Source organism: Geospiza fortis, unplaced genomic scaffold (assembly GCF_000277835.1).
Source record: "Geospiza fortis unplaced genomic scaffold, GeoFor_1.0 scaffold190, whole genome shotgun sequence".
Lineage (NCBI taxonomy): Eukaryota > Metazoa > Chordata > Aves > Passeriformes > Thraupidae > Geospiza > Geospiza fortis.
This window is the reverse complement of record NW_005054328.1, coordinates 5,646,229-5,651,970: the sequence shown is the minus strand read 5'-3', so window position 1 is coordinate 5,651,970 and position 5,742 is coordinate 5,646,229. Positions and strand designations below refer to the sequence as shown.

Here is a 5,742-nt window from a genome sequence, read left to right as displayed (position 1 = left end):
TGATGCACATGCAGACAACTAGAGTGTGATTGACTTAATTAAAAACAACTACATAAAATCAATCAAAAATACACTTGTTGCATTTCACAGCAGGAGATAATTACCGGGTTTTTTTTCTTCTGAGGCTTCTCAGGCAAAAAATCCTAGAAAAAGTATTCAGAAAATGTGTCTGTGACAGAGACCCACAATATTTAAGTGATACCTGATGTAAATCATGAGATTGTGTTTTAACTAATTGTATTTTCTTTATATTTTTAAGGTAATGACATCACATTTGTTATAAAAGTAAACCACTGTCACCCCCAGGTGCTGACAGAAGCCTATTGTGTGCTTAAGATGCCTTTTTGTCCCCTCTGTGAAATGCTGATGTCATTGAACCCATAGTACTTCAAAAAGAACGGGAGATCCCACTAAATATATCTACAATTCCAGGCTCTTACCTGCAAGCAAAGATTAGGATGTGGGTGGATTTACATAGGAAGTTGTCAGGTGCATTCATTGTGTGTTTAATTCGCTTGTCTGACAGTCTGAGTCGCACCTTAGATTACTGAACAGTAAATTTTTGGAATTTAAGCCATTAGTAACCCTTGATTATTGAGTTCATTACACTCAGTAAGCATAAAATTTATTGCATGCAAGAAGTGGAAGCTTTCTATGGCTTTAATTGTTTTGTGATAGGGAACAAAATGTGTGATAGGTTACCTTTCATGGCCTGATGCATTTACTGGGTCTGTGTAGTAGAGAGTGAGATATTTTTAATAAGCACATTCACGTGATAATGTATTGTCACAAATTTCTTAAGCTGCTTGAGTTGGTGGATTTTGATAATTGCTACGTGGTTAAAACAATTCTCTAAACCAACTTAAATCAGTTCTACAAAATGATTAAAACCTTTCCTTAAAAGGTCTTTGGACCGAGGTTTAACAGTGGGTCTGTGCAGTTATTTCTACAATGCTTTACATACGCGATTTCATGTGGGTGTAACTTGAAACTCCTTTGTTGCTAGAAACTGCATTTCTTGCTGCTTTACTCCTGCAAGCTGGTGATGTAGTACTTAACATGCTGCTTCTAGAGATGGTGTTGATGATCATTGCCTCATAATGTGTGTGACTTGCTGGCCTGGTAATGCAAGTCTGCTGATTTCAAGTTGTAAGGCTGTCCGTGTTTGTTTTTAGGTGTGATGGAGAGGAGTATTTCATTGGTGCCAAGTACATTGTACATTAAGGTAACAGCTCTGGAATTTTTAATGATGCTCTAGAAATGCACTTTTGTTTTAGACCAAGTCAATAAACACTTGTGTTTCATAACTTGGTTTCTGTATTTGATGTCTGTCCAAGTATGGGAAATGCCAGAGAGTTGTCAGTTTTGTGTGGCTACTGAGCAGGACAGAAAGAAAAAACTACATTGCTTTTTCATTACTGCCATCAAAGTGATAAATAATTTGATAATTTTTGCGTGTGGTGGTCTTTAAGTTAATGTAAAAGTCAGTTTTTAGTGCTTGGTGATTGTTTCTGACATGGTAACATGAGAGATGATGCTAGACCACAGCAAGAGATGTTTTCTAGTTTGAAAGATAATTTTGCTTATTTTTAATTTTAGCACCTCATGGAAGGACCATCCCAAGTAGAAGAATACTGGGTACACACAAGTGGATTTTCCTCAAAAACGTGTATGTTCTAAATGATCAGTGGGGATAAATTAACAACAAATGGATTAGAAAAAGATGCATAGGATTAAATTAGTAGTTATATCATTAGCTTTAAAATTGAGATATAAGTAATTTTAGGCATCTTTGACATGATCTAGAACTGCGTGAGCTGGGGGTTTAGGAATAGATATTTATGTTGGAGTAGTTGGTAAAATGCCTGTCCTGAAGTGTTCATACTAAATTTAAAGTTTACCTCAGAATAGCTTTTAATTGTGAATTTGAACTTCATTTGGAAATAAGTATAAAATAGTGTTTAGTCAAAAAAAACCAGGACATCTGGACGCTTATTAATATAAATAAGCAAATGCTCCCATATTTTAATAGAAATGTCTATTCACTTTTTAAATGTATAGTTGTTATCCTCACTATTTTGAAAGAAAGAAAAAACTCCAGGATCTGTATTCGTTTAAATTTTACTCAAATGCTTATAACCGGTTGTTATAAAAGTAGAAATTGGTTGTTCTTACTGACTTATATTATACATGAACTTGTTGTAATTTGGGATTTTACTCAAATTTCTAGAATGGCTTGAACAGTTTCTAGTGATGACAATGTGGCATGTCCTGAAGGAAGATTTCCTCGCAACAGGAAATAAAACAGAGGTAATATTTATTGATTAAACAGCAGACATTTTTTGTTGATTATAATTTATTCCCTTTATAGTACATTGCTAGTGAAAGAGGTGAAGGTTGTCTTGTGAAATATATGACTGTATGAGTGGTGTTACAGTTCCTGTCACTGATACTTGCAGATAATGGTGAATCATGCTAAAACTGCCAAACCTGGTACATTGATGAGCAACTTCATGAGGGTTTGGCTACTGAGATCAAACCACTTTCGATTTTTCAATCATAAATCATCTGAGTTGGTGTTGGTTTAATGCTGTTGCTGTGTACAAGTGAGGTGCCAGCATGCACCAGGCTGTGAATAAGAATGTTGGTGCAATATTTAAACCCACCTCAGGTCTGTGTTAACAAAATAAGTCCTCTGTTGCAGAAGCTTGCGTCTTTAAAGAGCAGAGAGGAGGAAGTGTTAGACTTCAAGTATTCTGCCTTACAGTGGGTAAATAACAAGCGCTAGTCAGGTGTGGTCAGGAAGTGTTGGTGGTGTTTGAAAGCTAGTGGTGATGTTTGCACTTCAGTCCTCTTAGGACCGTTAATTTAGGGCTCAGATGTGAGCATTTAGGAAAAGTTATGTTAATGACAAAGGTGGAATTTGATGGTAAATTGCAGTGAATTCTAAATTAAGCTGTTTCAGCTCCAGAGATAAATTACTTCTAGGGCTGGTATAATGTACTTGAGGAAAGCAAAAAGAATGCTCACAAATGCTTACTGTGCTATAAGAATAATAGCAGTGGTTTCTCAAGAACTTCATTGCCACCTAAGTATCTGAACTTAACATTTTTCAGTGAAATTTGCTTTACTGCACTGGTGTTTGGGTCCACAGGCTGGTTTTAGTTAAAAAGTTAGAACCTAGAGAAGGGAGAACATCTCATTTTCCTGTGTTGCTACACATCCATAACTTTATTCTACTTCTTATTTAAGAAAGGTACCTTTAAATACTTAGTTAGCTACCAGTACCTTCTTCTGAACAACAGGTTTTGTTCTAGTATGTGAAGTTCAAATGTATAAATGAAACTTCTTGCACAGCAGTGATGCTTATAAGATGCTGTATTGTTTAGACAGTAGGATAGCAAGTACTTTAGCAAGTAGAAAGGGGAATGACTTCATGGCTGACCTAGAGAAAAGTTGGAAATAGCAAACCTTGTTAGTATTAACTAACCAGTGCATTTTATGTCTTTGCAGAGATGCTTGAATGCTGTGTCTAAATAGAAGGTATGAATTCCAGTAAATACTATTTTTGATCCTGGTAAGCAAATTGCCAGTATCAGATATCCTGATAATTAAGTGTAATTCCCCCTTCCTGTCATAGTTCATACCCAGGTTGAGCAATAGCTGGGCAAGAGAAGCGAAACAAATCTTACAGTGACATGACTACACTTCTGATTGAAGGTTCACAGAACTTGCAGTGTGCTGATACTAATGCAGCACATGTTTAATAATGTAGTTTGGTCTGTATAAGAGGCTAAATAGATGGCAGGTTGTATTTTGAGTGATGAAAGAAAGCTGCTCTGAACTATTAAATGTCTTTTTTACAGGAAAACGTGTTTTATAGAAATCAAGTAGGAACAAGTGCTTTTGGCTTATTCAGGTACGTAAGTGAAAATCTTCTTAACATTTTCTGGTTCTAAGTCTAAAGTAACTGTGTTTACAGTTCAGATCTTTTTGCATTGTGATAGTTACAAACCTAATTGATCAATTGATGCAGTAAGTCATAGTTGGCATTTACAAAACACTTGTTCCCCAAGCACAGTGTGAGCTGATAGCTGTGCCTAACCTTGGTTAGCTTTCAAACCTACATGAAAAGTTTTAAACAAATGTACATTATTACTGATATATAACAAAATGTTAGAGATTGTAATACAAAAGCTAAGCAATCAGAAACTTTACAGCATATTTCCTACTAAATTTTTTGTTTATGTACTGATTTTGTCTCATCTGTGATGATCCTATCCCGAACCTGAATTCCTGTTGAAAAGCTCTATACGGATCCGGAATCTGAGACGAGACCAAAATACTTTATTTAAACTTTCTGGGAAGTATTAGTCTTTGTGGGTTTAGGTTTTTTGTTGGTTTGTTTTCGTTTCTTCAGAATTAGCAACATATTAATACAAACTGTTGTGTGCTTACTTGCAAATTGAAATTTCTACCTTGGATGAACCATTTTACTTAGGTCTTGTTCTCCTTTTTCAGTGCTGAATTGGAGCACTTTGTCAGAGCTGCCTGACAAATGTGGATGATGTAACCAGAAGGAGGTGTAACACCTGAAGAGATATTGTGGCTTGGAGTGGGATGCCACGCTTTTAAAAGCCTGCTAAAACAGCTTCTGTTTGTTCAGTAGATACTGTCTCTGCATATTTAAAACACCGTCTTTCCAAAATACTGAGCTGTCTTCTGTCGGAAGAGTAGCAGTAATATTAGGGATGGAGTATATGGAAAACCCCTTGATTATTTACCCTTTTAAAATACCTTATGGGTACACAGTGTTGCAGATACTAAAGATCTGTGATAACTCAGGACTGGAGCTCACAGGCAGGCCCTGTAAAGACAGTGAAAGCAAAGAAAAAGACAGTGTTTACAGTTTGCATCACTGTATCTACTGAGGGAGTGAGGAGTTGGGGTTTTATGGGACTGCCCTTTCAGCAGGAGAAAGCTAGGACCACAACAGTGGAACTGCCTTTTGAGGAATACACTGGCAACAGTACTTGCTTGCTCTCTGGGGGAAAGAGGTTGGTTGTGGGAAAAAACAGTTACATACATTGGAACTTGGGCTTTTGTCTTGGTTTGAAAAGTCTGCTAAGGAAGGCAGGAGCCTCCATTGAAATGGAAGTTCAGGGGCTTTCAGGCAAAGATATGGGAGTAGGAATAACAGTTCTTTATTCGGAAAAATAAAAGTAAAAATGCAGTAATACAGACCAGCACTGGCAAGTGTCAGAATACAGCCTGCCTGACAACCCTGTTGGTCAGGGCATTGGTAGCAGTCTGATTAAATGGTGGCTGCAAACCTCCTGGAGTGACAAGTTGCAGTTCTGTTGAAGCAGTGATCCTGTAGAAGGCTATAGTTTTCCTCTGAAGGTCCAGTGGTGGTGTAGATGGGCATGGTCTTCCATGGATTCTCTGGGAATCCAGTGGAGAAGAAAGCTGCTCCTCTGGGAATCCAGTGGGAGAAGGCTGACTGTGGTGTTCCAAATCTCAGATTATATCCAGGTAGGAATGCTTGGCTCCTCCCTCTGGGTGGAGCATCTGACAATGGGATCAGTCATGGCAATGAGAGCCAAAGGCCCATTAACAGAAGATGTCTTCCTGGAGGGAGGATTGGCTGTGGAAGAGATAAAGATAACTGCCCCATCTCTAGCAGATGGCGAATAGAATACACACCCTCAGCTACATCTTCCAGCCTAAGCTGGCTTTAAA

The 5,742-nt window shown here is 37.6% G+C and overlaps 1 long non-coding RNA gene and 1 other non-coding gene across 2 annotated transcripts; both read left to right on the top strand.

Annotated features, from left to right (window-relative positions):
• The first annotated feature begins 780 nt into the window (after positions 1 to 780).
• On the top strand, positions 781 to 5,425 carry LOC115947880. The gene is made up of 6 exons (XR_004081738.1): positions 781 to 1,225; positions 1,600 to 1,669; positions 2,231 to 2,310; positions 3,514 to 3,543; positions 3,867 to 3,919; positions 4,522 to 5,425. It is a non-coding gene; the product is annotated as an uncharacterized LOC115947880 (long non-coding RNA).
• LOC115947881 lies at positions 4,264 to 4,333 on the top strand. The gene has a single exon (XR_004081739.1). It is a non-coding gene; the product is annotated as a small nucleolar RNA SNORD50 (small nucleolar RNA).
• Positions 5,426 to 5,742: the final 317 nt, after the last annotated feature.